At 41.5% G+C, this 15526-nt stretch overlaps 1 protein-coding gene across 1 annotated transcript in view; it reads left to right on the top strand.

The window, feature by feature from the left end:
* The window catches only part of LOC126101405 (protein still life, isoform SIF type 1-like), a 276203-nt gene that overhangs the window by 58800 nt on the left and 201877 nt on the right, over positions 1-15526 (top strand). The window lies entirely within an intron of this gene.

The raw sequence follows: 15526 nt of genomic DNA, 5'->3' as shown, positions 1-15526 counted from the left end.
CGCAATATGCTTTCTTTCAGGGTGCCTGGGTAGCTCAGTTGGTAGAGTACCTGTCCGCGAAAGGCAAAGGTCCCGAGTTCGAGTCTCGATCCGACACACAGTTTTAATCCGCCAGGAAGTTTCATATTAAACCATTATTTTTTCAAAATTGTGTCAAGTCCAAGTAATGATGGTGGAGGTGTATAGCGATTAAGAACCCTTCTCTCCAAAGCAGACCGCAAAGGCTCAATAATACTGAGACACGATTACTATGCACTGGAGGTATGAATTAAAAAACGCTTTCAATCACAATTGTTCGTGTTTTATCAAGTACACGGTACGTTACGGACCCCGTGGGTCCATCATCAGGTGTAATTTGTCTTAACACATGCTTCATTTCTCCTCTTGAATGAGGTGAAATGCATATTCATGTCACGGAAAGGTTTAATGTGTGGTTATGAATTTCATAAGTCGAACGCGGAAAATATGTGTGAAATAGTGGAAAAGGTGAACAGTGGAAAGTTACAACACAATACAAGAAAAGCGTTTTTAAAGTTTTAGCACCAGCCAACATTCTTTTCTCCGTTGTCTTCGTACACGTGACTTCATTCAAGAGTTTGCACACACATGCTTGTAAAAACTTCACAGATGTTTTTGTACATCGTGTTATCAAAGATAAATTTATTCGTAGTGCTAAAGATATAGCTATTAAAGTGCCACAAGAAGGAAATAACTTTAGAATAGGTGTTTAAAATTAGTGAAATAACTATGGGTTGCAAAATCTGTTTGTTCATTTAACATAGATTCTGGTTCTTTGATCTTGTGGACTCGTATCTCCAATTGTTCTAACTTGATTACTATGTTGGGCGGGGGAGATGCGATAATTCACCCACGTGCTGATCAAACCTGCACTGCACGATGGGAGCTGTGGTGAGAGGGACATTGTCGTCCTGGAATGCAGCATGCTCATTTGGGAACGAACATTGCACCATGGCATGTAGCTGTCAGCCGAAACGTTCGCCCAAACCGTCACCGAAACCCCCACCATTTTTCATTCATTGGACGTAAAGCCGACCGGAAGCTGGAAACAATGTGAAACAAGAGTCATCCGAACAAATGGCTTCCTTACATTCTTTCAGAATCCAGTTTTTATTGCTTCGGCACCGCACTCTCCTGGTACGGGCATTTGCATTACTAATTAGTGCTTTGGAATTATAGCTTGCTCTTTAGTTCCCTCTTAAGAAGCTCCCTTCGTTTTTTTTATGCTGACAGATTTCGCAAGTGCAACGTTCAATACCGCAGTGACTTTCGCAACTGTTGTCCCTGTTGTGGCGTTGCAAGACAGCCACGCCACTCGAAAGTAGCCGAAATGCACGCGTACACACACGCCGGCTGGCGTGAGGTCTGAAACAGGATACTTAATGAATGCTATAAAGAAAAGTACGGAGCTTCTGTTTCCTTAACTTTAATTCATCCTTGTGGTACATCGCTCTTGATAATACAAGTGAGACTCTCTCCAGATATGGTTTATGGCGCCTTGCTAGGTCGTAGCCATGGACTTAGCTGAAGGCTATTCTAACTGTCTCTCGGAAAATGAGAGAAAGGCTTCGTCAGTGTAGTCGCTAGCAAAGTCGTCGTACAGCTGGGGCGAGTGCTAGTACGTCTCTCTAGATCTGCCGTGTGGTGGCGCTCGGTCTGCAATTACTGACAGTGGCGACACGCGGGTCCGACATGTACTAATGGACCGCGGCCGCTTTAAAGCTACCACGTAGCAAGTGTGGTGTCTGGCGGTGACACCACAGTCCCCTTATTTATCGTCACAACATCTTCAATGAACATCTGTCACGATCATTCAACTCTCCCTTTCGTCCGCACTGTGACTTTGCAGGTGATGTTCTCCTGCTTTCCCTGTATGCGGTATAAATCTTCGACCGCTGCCTCTTGAAACACTAAGCAGTTAGGCTCTTTTGATTACGGAAGCATGCACCATACGAGCATCATTGCCCTCGTTAGAATTCACATACCTCTGACACAATACACTCACAGCTACACAGAACACTAGTCTGATCACTACTGATATTTGCAACGTATTGAGGTCATTGCACAGATGCTATTCGTGGTTAAATAAGGCAGCCTTACTCGCAGGCTTGGCTAGCATCAGGATTTATGTCCAAGTGTCCATTTGTCGCGATGTTACCACATTTTTGTCCAATCCCTCTAGGTGTTCCGCGATAGGTTATATCTGAACCGAAGGGAATTTGCTCCATGTTATTGCTGTTTGTCAGTGCCCGACTGCTTAACTAGGGTCTGCTACGGTCTACAAAATTCTTACAATTATAGCTTACACCTGCAGGCTGCGCTTTCTTCAAGTCTGCGTATTATTGCAGATAATTAGTTTGCGCCTACATATAGGCAACCCAATGAACGTATTTGAAAAGCGGGCTGCTGTCACGCCTTCCCGGACTGTTCGTGTCAATCTCCTACGCGCAAGATCTGGTGTTTGCCACGTCAGGAATGTTGCCCATACTGTGTACCTGTAATGCGAATTAAAAACTTTGAGAGGTGCCGTGTCCACTGATGTGTGTCCGTTTTCTCTATGTCATGTAGTTTTTGCGCTGTTGGAAGTACATAAGAATAACTATAACGTAGTGCAGTATCTGTGCTGCACTATATAATCTGATCAATGCTCCTTCGGAATGCATTCATGTCCAAAGGATCTGACACTGCGTTGAGGATCAACAGCTGCATTTCAATTAAGAAATGATTCGCAAGGAATCCGAAGGAATATTGCTTCAAACAATACAGTACAACACAGACACTGCGCTATAGTATAGTATTTCACGCCATAGCAGGGCAGTGTGACGAACTAAAAACCGTGTCTCAACCTGTGCGGCAATCAGGGTAGTACACTGCGAGCACTGGGGAACGTAGACGCCAGGACAAATTGAAGTTTGGTTAGTTCCTGGAAGCGTGCTCAGGTAGCTGATAGCAAGCTTCTGCACCAGTGCCCTGGATTAAATTCCGAATCTCTTTGCAGTGCTCATGAATTGATGGCATGAAACGCTTTGATGGTGATCAGTCCGGCAGAAGGGTACGTTTAGGCAGGTGGCCAATTTCGTGCTGTTCCATTCTATATAGTTTGAGGCTGACCCATTTCACGAGATACAATTACTGTGTAAAATAATACAGACAGGACATTTTTGTGATTTAATTACAACATATAAAGCATAATTAAATGAGATAACATTAGTCTGACTATCCCATAACAATGAAAGTCACAAAATTTTTCCATAAAATCCAGTTGTGCAGGGGTCAGAAAAAGTCTGAAAGGCTTCTAAGGGTGTTGGGGGGCACTTGTTCTGAGAAATAATCGTAGAGAAAAAAATTCGGCACGTTGGGCTGTTTCCGAGTTAATTAGCGTTGAAGGTAGCCAGTCGCGCCGTAGCGAGCGAAGATTCAAGCGGTCCGTCAGAGATGGTGTAGCCAAACGTGTCCTTCTTTTGGTTTCCTAAATTTGAGCAAGAGAGTGATACAAAAATTGGACATAGGACGAGCCAAATGCTGAGCCCTCTCGTGCGCTATCGTCTATGTTGTGAGAACAGCGCACGAGCAATAGCTTGATTGGCTAACTTCAATGCTAATTAACCCATAGACGGAGCAACGTATCGAATTTCTTTCTTAACAAACTGTTTCTGACTACCTTGTATACATAATCAAACATTAAAAAGCTACCTTCAAATTTCAAAGTTTCCTTTTACAGAGACCAAAGAAATGAAAAATAAGTTTTGTAATGGATCTATTCATGAATCTAGAAGCTACCCTGTGACAAAAATAGTCCTTAATTTCTAAAATATTGTACAGTGTATTGTTCTTCGGCGACGGTACAAGGGATATGCGGAGAGTAAGTTCCGATCGGTCAAGAAATGGAAACAAATGTGAAAATGTAATAAAGCTTTGCACATGTGTGTTCGACAGTTTCTCTAGTATGCCTGTCGGTTGCATCACTTCGCTCATCCTAGTTCTGAGAGCATGGTGTGCACATAAAGATGCGTAGAAAATAGTGTCTCCCGCCAAGTATGACGTCCTGGTGAGAGAATTCGCCTGATGTTATGCAGCCCACATTACAGAACTGTCATACGGTTCCTGCTTCGTGACAGTTCTCAGTCGTAATCTGCAGGGGCAATGAAAATGCTCCTGCAGCGTTTTTGATGGGAAGTGTTTGATCACCGTCACTACAGCCCGTAATTGGCTCCCTTTGTGTTTCATCTCTGCTCGTATTAACTACTGGGTATGAGGACAGCATTTTCGCACAGACAACGAGCTATAGATGAGCGTAGAGAAATGGAGGAAAGCACAGGCGGCTGCCTCCTATGACGAGGGTGTTACAACGCTACGACAAATGTGTAAGTCGGAGTGGTGACTATGTAGAGCTGTGGCTGGAAGCTGTAGCTAACTGTTCCAGTTAAAATATATCTATCACAGTGGTTTCCATTTCGCGATCAATAGAAACTTACTTTCCGAATAGCCCTAGTATTTATCACGTCGTATGAATATATGTACCATGTTCTCGTCAGTGAGGCAAGAATCACAATTTGAAGAAGGAGCTTGCTGTTATTCAGTAGGAGTAGCCTATCTGCCGGCACCGGATTTCACTCTCTCCCTTCTCCGTCATCATACACCACCGCAGCATATTGTATACGAGAGAATATTACGCCATAGTTTGCTTCTACTGCTCCCGACATTATTGGATGACAGTGTTTATTGGATTGTAGTATTTGATATGTGCCATCAGATTGCCGTTTAACGATTAACATTTCATTTTGCTTTGAATAACCTTTACTACTTTGTGAAGCGAGGGGATAACTGGCTCATATTTGGGGTAAAAAGAAATACACGCGTTAATATAATGAAATAATAAGCAACCAGTTGCATAAAAGAAATTTAATTTCTTTACCGGTTTCGGATACTTAGTGCCCTTCTTCAGAATGGTATGCCTATAGCATTATTTGTGCCCTTTATTATAGACACTAGCAAATAATGCGACAGGCATAACCTTTTGAAAAGTGGCACTAAGTGTCCGAAACCGGCAAATAAATTAAATTCCTTTTATGCAACTGTTTGCTTATTATTTCATTGTCTACGACTACAGTTGTTGAAGATGGATAAAATATTAAACATACGTTAATGTTAATACTCAACAGTGATTTGACTACAGTGAACGTAATTTCAACTCACTATTACTATGCATCCCTATAATGTCCTTGTAACATCTGTCATTCCAAGACCACCATCCTCATCTATTAGCTACGGTCACAAACTAATTTTAGAGTATTTTATTTAGCACAATGAAGTGTTTCGGAAAACCTAATTCGGGAGAGTTACAAGAGGTGCTCCAGACATAGCTTTTTATGAATCTCTACCTGGTGTTTCGTCGTGTATTAGGAGTTATTGTAAACAGCTGTTTTTGTTGTTTAATCCTTATCATGTTCGCAGGAGAGCTTCTGTAAAGTTTGGAAGGTAGGAGACGAGGTACTGGCAGAAGTAAAGCTGTGAGTACCGGGCGTGAGTCGTGCTTCGGTAGCTCAGTTGGTAGAGCACTTGCCCGCGAAAGGCAAAGGTCCCGAGTTCGAGTCTCGGTCGGGCACACAGTTTTAATCTGCCAGGAAGTTTCATATCAGCGCACACTCCGCTGCAGAGTGAAAATCTCATTCTGGTTATTTATATATATTGTGAATAGCAACGGTCCTACGACACTCCCCTGCGGCACACCTGAAATCACTCTTACTTCGGAATACTTCTCTCCATTGAGTATGACATGCAGCGTTCTGTTATCTAGGAACTCTTCAATCCAATCACACAATTCGTCTGATAGTCCATATGCTCTTACTTTGTTCATTAAACGACTGTGGGGAACTGTATGCAACGCCTTGCGGAAGTCAAGAAACACATAACTATGAAGGGATCCAGGTGGTCCGCAATAATGTTCACGAGTCCACAGCTGTCATGATGTCATGTGTGCCACAATCTAGAGTAGGAACTACAGTGCAGTCTTCCTCAGTGAAACAGCTTTGGAAAAAGACATTTAGTATTTCGGCCTGCAGTCTGTCATCTGGACTGTACAGAACATATCGCAGTGTTCCTCAAACAAATCGCTGAGGCGCAGCCTTCGTCCGAATGGTAATTAGGGGCGGGCGTTGTCGTGCAATAGGATGGTTCCGTCCGACAGTATTCCTGGGCGTTTTGACTTTATGGCACTTTAAAGCTTGTATAAACTGTCTTCATAGCCCTGTGCACTGATTTTGGTCGCACACTCTAGGAAATCGATTAGCAGAGGACCATTGCAATCGAAGGAGGAGGTCATCACCACCATACTGGAACGTGTGTGAAAATTTGGTTTCCTTTGGCGGGGGAGACGTGGGATGTTTGCACTGTTGTTGGCATTGCCGTTTTACTGTCGGCCTGTCGGAATTCTGTCTGACGCATTCGTCCCGTTGAACGATAACGCCCCCCCCCCCCCCCCGCCACACACACACACACACACACACACACACACACACACACACACACACTGCCAATCGGACGAAGACAACACTTCATTTGATTGACCCTTTTGCATACAGACTGAATGTGAACGGTGACAATAAGCAACCCCGGTTTACACCTCTATGTCTACAATTTCAAAATTGGAATGCTTATTGTGATTCTTGAGTTTCTCCCGGCGTATTTGATAATCAAAATATCCACGGGTATGCTGCCGGTCTATAGTGTCCAACGGGCACAATATTTCGGCGATCAAACATGTCGCCATCATCAGGTGAACTGACGGACTGAGCTCCTGTGAACGTACCGGCACGGAGATCCGTACGCTATGGCTGCTCAGTTCCCTCTGAGCAGCCATAGCGTACGGATCTCCGTGCCGGTACGTTCACAGGAGCTCAGTCCGTCAGTTCACCTGATGATGGCGACATGTTTGATCGCCGAAATATTGTGCCCGTTGGACACTATAGACCGGCAGCATACCCGTGGATATTTTGATTGGAATGCTTATTATTTTTCAAATTTGCGACATAATGAACTTTTCATACGGACCGACATCGTGTCAATGAATATAACACGCAACCAGAAGTACGATCAAATTTTCGAGACACATTCTTCATGTCATGTCAAAGTAGTCCCATTAGCGTAGGGGAGCCGATGCCACAATCCTACGTCTCCGTTCTCGTCAAGTTCCAAGTGGAAGTGGTTTGACATTGCCTTCCTCAAACGTTCAAACGTTGAAACGTGTGTGAAATCTTATGGGACTTAACTGCTAAGGTCATCAGTCCCTAAGCTTACACACTACTTAACCTAAATTATACTAAGGACAAACACACACACCAATGCCCGAGGGAGGACTCGAACCTCCGCCGGGACCAGCCGCACAGTCCATGACTGCAGCACCTTAGACCGCTCGGCTAATCCTGCGCGGCTGCCTTCCTCCGACTTGTTCTGAAGTGGTAAATGTGTACCAAGGTCACATGCTCTCCGTTCATTAGAGACTGCGGAGATGTTTGGAATTTAATCTAGGACATTGGCCCAAGGACGGGTGATCACGCTTCCTCTCCTTGACGGCCAGATACTGGAAGTCAAAATTTTCCACCAATAAGATTCAAAGCGGCTAATATCCGAGTCGAGCGTCACAGCACGGAAGTGCGTTACCGACCTCGGCTACAAAGCCCGATATTCTTCTCATAAGAGAATAAAACATGATATACGGACATGGCTCGCTTACTCTTTGTTTTCATTGCAAAACTGATTTTCTACAACGGTTTGTACTAGTTTGCCGTGAACACACACACACACACACACACACTCACACACACACATACAGCTCCCCTAACCGTAGCTCGCTAACACCGACTAGTCGTAGACTAACGAAAAAGTCGAAAATAAAAGTCGTAAACCAAGAAAGGCCTGTTATCATCAAACACTTGATTAGTTTAGTCGGGGTAGTTTGCGCTCCGCAATGAGCAGAATTAGTTTATAAAGCATCTCAATATTTGCGACATCATATCTTCAGTATTATACATCATACAATAACATGATTTTGCGAGTGCATTCACTGGCGTGTCTGAATACTGAATGCAAAATGTGTTGCGAATACAGGTGGTAGTAGTAAGGAAGTAATAAGTTATGAAGCCATGCGTCATGCTAGAGTTTTACTGTGTGAAAAACGAAAACGTAGTATGCGCTGAAGGTTTTTCTTTTCATCGATTTCTGGAGGGATGTGAGGGTGGACGAGAAAAAATTTCGAAAAGGATATGAAATTTTGTGTAAATTCTTCTGGACTCGTTGTTGTTGTTGTTGATGTTGTCTTCAGTCCTGAGACTGGTTTGATGCACCTCTCCATGCTACTCTATCCTGTGCAAGCCTCTTCATCTCCCCAGTCCCAGCCCGCGCCCGGGTTCCCGGTTTCGATTCCCGGCGGGGTCAGGGATTTTCTGTGCCTCGTGATGACTCGGTGTTGTGTGATGTCCTTAGGTTAGTTAGGTTTAAGTAGTTCTGCATTCTAGGGGACTGATGACCACAGATGTTAAGTCCCATAGTGCTCAGAGCCATTTGAACCAACCATCTTCATCTCCCACCTACTGCAACCTAGATCTTTCTTAATCTGCTTAGCGTATTCATCTATTGGTCTCCCTCTACGATTTTTACCCTCCACGCTGTCCTCCAATACTAAATTGGTGATCCCTTGATGCCTCAGAACATGTCCTAACAACCGATCCCTTCTTCAAGTTGTGCCACAAACTCCTTTTCTCCCTAATTCTATTCAATACCTCCTCATTAGTTATGTGATCTACCTATCTAATCTTCAGCATTCTTCTGTAGCACCAAATTCCGAAAGCTTCTATTCTCTCCTTGTCCATAATTTATTTATCGTCCATGTTTCACTTCCATACATTGCTACACTCTATACAAATACTTTCAGAAACGTCTTCCTGACACTTAAATCTATAATCGTTGTTAACAAATTTCTCTTCTTCAGAAACGCTTTCCTTGCAATTGCCAGTCTACATATTATATCCTCTCTACTTCGACCACCATCAGTTATTTTGCTCCCCAAATAGCAAAACTCCTTTACTACTTTAAGTATCTCATTTCCTAATCTAATTCCTTCAGCATCACCTGATTTAATTCGACTACATTCCATTATCCTAGTTTTGCTTTTGTTGATGTTCATCTTATATCCTCCTTCCAAGACACTGTCCATTCCGTTCAACTGCTCTTCCAAGTCCTTTGCTGTCTCTGACATAATTACAATGTCATCGGCGACCCTCAAAGTTTTTATTTCTTCTCCATGGATTTTAGTACCTACTCCGAATTTTTCTTTTGTTTCCTTTACCGCTTGCTCAATATACAGATTGAATAACATCGCGGAGAGGCTGCAACCCTGTCTCACTCCCTTCCCAACCACTGCTTCCCTTTCCTGCCCCTCGACTCTTATAACTGCCATCTGGTTTCAGTATGAATTGTAAATAGCCTTTCGCTCCCTGTATTTTACCCTTGCCACCCTCAGAATTTGAAAGAGAGTATTCCAATCAACACTGTCAAAAGCTTTCTCCAAGTCTACAAACGTAGGTTTGCCTTTCCTTAATGTATCTTCTAAAATAAGTCGTAGGGTCAGTATTGCCCACGTGTTCCAATATTTCTTTTTAAACTGATAGTTCACAGCTGCCAACACCTGCTTTCTTTGGGATTGGAATTATTATATTTTTCTTGAAGTCTGAGGGTATTTCGCCTGTCTCATACATCTTGCTCACCATATGGTAGAGTTTTGGCAGGCTTGCCTCTCCCAAGGCTGTCAGTAGTTCTAATGGAATGTTGTCTACTCATGGGGCCTTGTTTCGACTCCGGCCTTTCAGTATTCGGTCAGACTCTTCACGCAGTATCATATCTCCCATTTCATCGTCATCTACATCCTCTTCCATTTCCTCAATATTGTCCTCAAGTACATCGCCCTTGTATAGACCCTCTATATATTCCTTCCACCTTTGTGCTTTCCCTTCTTTGCTTAGAACTGGGTTTCCATCTGAGTTCTTGATGTTCATACACGTGGTCCTCTTTCCTTAAAGATCTCTTTAATTTTCCTGTACGCAGTATCTATCTTAACCCTAGTGAGATAAACCTCTACATCCTTACATTTGTCCTCTAGCCATCCCTGCTTAGCCATTTCGCACTTCCTTTTTGCCTGCTTTATTTACTACATTTTTATATTTTCTCCTTTCATCAATTAAATTCAATATTTCTTCTGTTACCCAAGGATTTCTGCTAGCCCTCGTCTTTTTACCTACTTGATCCACTGCTGCCTTCGCTACTTCATCCGTCAAAGCTACCCATTCTTCTTCTACTGTATTTCTTTACCCCATACCTGTCAATTGTTCCCTTATGCTCTCCCTGAAACTGTACGACCTCTGGTTTAGTCAGTTTATCCAGGTCCCATCTCCTTATATTCCCACCTCTCTTTTACTCCTGCTTCTATCTCCATCCATCTCTCTCTCTCTCTCTCTCTTACTGACCATCAAATCAAACCATCAATATAGTCTCTCTCTTTGGTTACCAACTGCTGTTCCCTTCATCCATCTCTGTTGCTCTCTCCCACAGTCACTGTTTCCTGTCTCTTCGAATTGCACTTTCTCCTGTCTCTTCCATCGTCGCTGTCTCTCCGCTACACTCTTTCAGAACAAAACAAAAAATAAATAAAATAAAATAAACAAGAATAAGTTCGCATGCCATCATTTTTGGTGAGGAAGGCAGATTGAGGCAGTTGATTCCCCACTTCTCTGTCAGAGTGTGTTAAAACATTTTTTTTTTTCGTTTTGCTCCGGACAGGAGCATTTTTCCGCTGGTTCTCTTCTTTTCGCTATTACAGCAGTGTGTTCCGTTTATATAGAACGAATCCTACATGTTAATAAAGTTTTCACACTTTTATTTATATATTTGAACCGATTTACATACTTTGACACATGTAAGCAACAAATAAGTACGCATAACGTATCGGTAACATAAAATAGTTTGCTTTACCTTTATCTGGAGACTTTGTTTATCGATCGCAATTCATCGAAAACTCTCAGCTGACGATTTATAGCTTAAAAGAGTAAAAATGATATAACCATTTTACTGCATGTGATGTCTTACCTGTTTTACATAATTTATACGTCACTTTATGTGCGTTTCAGGCATTTGAATACCATTTTCGGCCATTTCTTGTCACCATGATACCACTTGAGGCATATCTGTGTAGTCGTGAAGTGCCTGTTATATAGAGACAACGGATCTTAAAGCTTCAGTGGTGACTGACTCAAAACATAGTTTGATTACCTCAGAACCCTTGCGATGGCTCTAGAACCATTGCCTTCAGTTAAATCAGTCCGGATATTACGTGCATATTTTACGTGGGTAAGAACGGTAACCTTTAACCTTTGGATATCGTTACCGGATAAAGATATGGAACATCACGTTAAGAACATATGGTAAAAATTTCGACCTCTTGCCGTGAACAAAAATTATACTACTGACCATACCCACAATTGGTACTTCTGGTACCCAAAAATCTTTGTTTTCGGGTATACGTTGATAACGAATAAATATTTTCGAAAAAGAGAAAATGGCGTTGCTAGATTAATGTCTACAGAATGTACAGCTAAAATCTGAGTCATTTGTAGTCTTACTTATTTCGATAATTGCGGCCCACTGCAGCAAAAGGGTATGAAAACCGGTTGTGCGCTTTTCTGCATAAGTATTGTAACGTTTAACCTCTGTGTCTGGATAACGGACGATATTATCTTATGATCATATAGTGAAAATTTCGACGGACTGCCATCAACAGAAGTTGTAGAAACGGTATCGCCACAAATGGTGTTTTTCGTACCCACAAATCAGGGTTTGTCAGGGTTTTCTCACGAACCGCTCTTGAACAAATTTTGCATTTATAAGATTCCTATGGTCCACCATACAGCACACCTCCAGTTTGTCTTGTCTGGAGGAGTTGGGCAGCGTTTAAATTTTGACACTGTACTGAAAGACAGCTACACCATGCCCTTTCTTCCGAGGGATGTAAAAATGGTCGCTAGGCCAAGGGCTATCCAATCCGCTTGACTCCTTATCTCTTAGATCTGCAGAACCCGAGATACGAGCCCTTGAAAGATCGCATTTTTATGCGCAGCTTTTTGGAACATATTTGTACCTTACACTGTCGTACACGCACCATTCCAGAAGTTCAGGTACTGACTCACAAATGCTATTATATTCAGAAAATTGAAGAGGCCGAGTCTGTAAGGTGCACTTGTTACTGGTTTATCGGTGCCATCCCTGAATGATGACAGACTGTAGAGAAATTCAACGAGGTGTTTACCTTCCAACGGGCGCCAGTAGCATCACAGATATAGACACAAAGTCCGAAAATAGGTTGTTCTTGACGTAACGATGAAAGTTGTCGTCGACAATTCGCGTTTCTGTCTGACTTGACACGGAAAGTATACCAAGAATATTGTCTACAAGTGTTCTCAACCAGAGTGAGCTCCAGCCTCTCGCTAACTCGTGGGATCAGCATATTTTCATTTGACACAAACACAAAACGCCCCAACAAGAAGAACTTTTTGCGGACTAGCCCTTTTCTATATACTTCAAAATTATGGGACTTGAAAGTCAGTGCCTGGAACTCAAATTTGTAAAACTTTGAAATAATGGCCTTTGAACATTTGCATGTTATTAACACAGTGGTCGGTAGTTGTGGACCGTAAAAGTCTTGTAAATGTAAAATCACTGGTGCGAATCTCGTTAGTTGTAGCTTTCGGTTGCTTGTATTTAATTTATATTTTTCTTAACAGATCGATACGTTAACTAACAAACACTAGATCATGATTTTAATACAAATAATGTATTTTTAATTACTCCTTGTATGAAAATAAATTAATATTTTCCAACGACATGCTCATTGCATTGTACTCCAATAATACTGTTCACTTTGCACAAATATAGAAAAACATTTTATTTTCTATTTGGTCTTTCTTATTTTTCAACCAAATTGTGTAATTTACTGTGTATTTTCACATTTTCATGAGATTAATATCTAGAGATGTTACTTTTATTAAATTTTTAACTATTACCGTGCGTGTCTTTGTGATAGCTATTTGCAGATTTTACTTTACGCTTATAATAATGGCCAGTTCAAACCGATACCAAACAACGTTCTGAAGCTGTTTCTCATTATGTTAAATAAAAATAGATTATTAACAGTTAAATCATACTTGTATGCCCAAAACGATCCTTTCCTGGCGATTTGGAGGAGTTCCTGTTGGCGACAAAGACATCAGTTGAGCAATTGGATGTAGCCCCATGTCTGTGACCCTCTGTGTTTTGTGAATACTGTAAACTGAATAAAACCTGTTAATATAATTATGTTTATTTTCTGTTTGATGAATACGTATATATGTGTTATTACAGAAATATGCTGATTAAATAAATAAATAAATAGCCACGGTTTACGAAGAGAATTTGGTAATACCCCCTCAACACACTACATAACGCTACTGGCCTTCCTCCAAGACAAATATTCACTGCCGCTTGTTGTAAGAGAAAGTATGTTGATGTGCTGCTTCATATCGGCTGTTTGTTTCTCATTCGACAAGAATTCCATTGAGTCGTCGTATAATGAGTCATTGTCATTCAGGCGGCACATACGATGGTTCCGGATTCGAGAACACGAACTTGTTCATTCCACTTTTTTCTGTTATTAATTAAAGGTCTAACAGCTTACAGCGCAACTTACCAGATATTAATCCGTAAGCTGCTACTCTTATTTTTGCTGTAAGTACTCATTCTACAATCTATTTACAAATCATTCTAAATTTTCTCTATCATGTATTGATCGTTACATACTAGTAAACAATCTATATACAGTATCGTCGCAGTTTGTTTGATGTAGCAGATTGTAACCAGTTTCTGCCCTTACCATCTTCCATATGCACTTCTCCTGAGCGCCCCGGGTTTCATTCTTAGAGCATCTCTATAGATTCCCCATTAACCTGTCTTTCCTCTTGGTAAACCATTTCCACCAAGTTAATTCGTGAAATGCTCTTTGTCGCGTTTGTTCATTCCGTATTAATATTGCTTAGTCGTTAGTTTAACGGTACCTCACCGATATCTGCGTGTGATCGAGTACGGAATGGCGCGTTTTATTGACGTATCAGCTAATACATTTACGTGCGTATGAAAGTGTTATTTGGACTTTCCGTCCATTTCTTTAAAGTTATCTGTATCTATAGATCAACTCAAAGTTACCATAGAGACCTAAAACATCTAGTTCATGTGTGGCTTAGGCAAATAACTGCAGCATAATATAGGAAAAATTATACTTGAAACTCTAACAACGTCTCACTTCAAAAGATTTCAGCATTTTCTCGCGTTTTGCAATGAATTACACTCATATTTCAGTTCTGTAGACACACAGTTTAAGAATCCAGTATTCGAAATAACAATTCTTCAAAGTATCCAGTTCTAAGGCACAGGAGGAATTTTCCCTCTGTGAAATCTATAATTTCGTTCTGAATTTTCTTTGATGTCTCTAATTCTACTCTTTTTTTTTTTTTTTGCTTAACAAGTCGAAAAACAGTGGCGCTAATCTGTTCACCAACTTTGTATACTTTAATATCCTATCTTATATTTCATGGTGTTCTTGACTCACAATAAGTTTTATAGCTGTTGTCTGTCCCTAGCGTTAACACAGAAATATTTATCGAGTGAGCGTAGGTTACTGCAAATATGATAAACGTAAAACTGGATTTGTTACGTGACTTCGGTATAGTACGTTTACGCAAAGTCCGGAACATAGGTATTACATGTATTTGCTACGTTTTTACGTATTTTTTTCATTTGTAACCGCAGTGGTGAATGACTATTGTTGGCAAGAATATAAAGAGGAATTAGTAAAATTTCAAAGGCTAAATCCTCAAAGGCCTGAATCTTCCTGACAGATTAAAACTGTGTGCCGGACCAAGACTCGAAATCGGGACCTTTGACTTTCGCGAGCATGTACTCTACCGACTTTGCTACCATCCAAACACGATTCACGACCTGACTTCACAGTTTTACTTCCGCCAGTACCTCCTCTCCTATCTTTGAAACTGTGCAGAAGCTTACCTATTGTGAAGTCAGGGGAAGCAGGAGACGAAGTACTGGTGGAAGTGAAGCTGAGAGGGCGGGTCGTGAGTCGGTACAGCACTTGCCCGCACATGGCAAAGGTCCTCAGTTCGAGTGCTGGTCCGGTACGAAGTTTTAATCTGACAGGAAGTTTCATATCAGAGCCCCCTCTGCTGCAGAGTGAAAATTTAACTCCCCTCAAAGGTCAAATTACTGCTATCATAGTAGTAAGAGGCTCCTTATAAACCCAAAAACATCGATGTACAGTGTATTGAGGAAGTAATATTTTTTACGGAAAAAGATACACAGAAAAAGAAAGGCACAGAGAGACCAGCTGTGAGACCTTATGATGACATAATGATTAAAAACG

The sequence above is a fragment of the Schistocerca cancellata genome, chromosome 9 (genome assembly GCF_023864275.1).
Source record: "Schistocerca cancellata isolate TAMUIC-IGC-003103 chromosome 9, iqSchCanc2.1, whole genome shotgun sequence".
In the NCBI taxonomy this organism is placed as follows: domain Eukaryota; kingdom Metazoa; phylum Arthropoda; class Insecta; order Orthoptera; family Acrididae; genus Schistocerca; species Schistocerca cancellata.
Note: the sequence above shows the minus strand (reverse complement) of the source record. Positions and strands in the feature narration are given on the sequence as shown.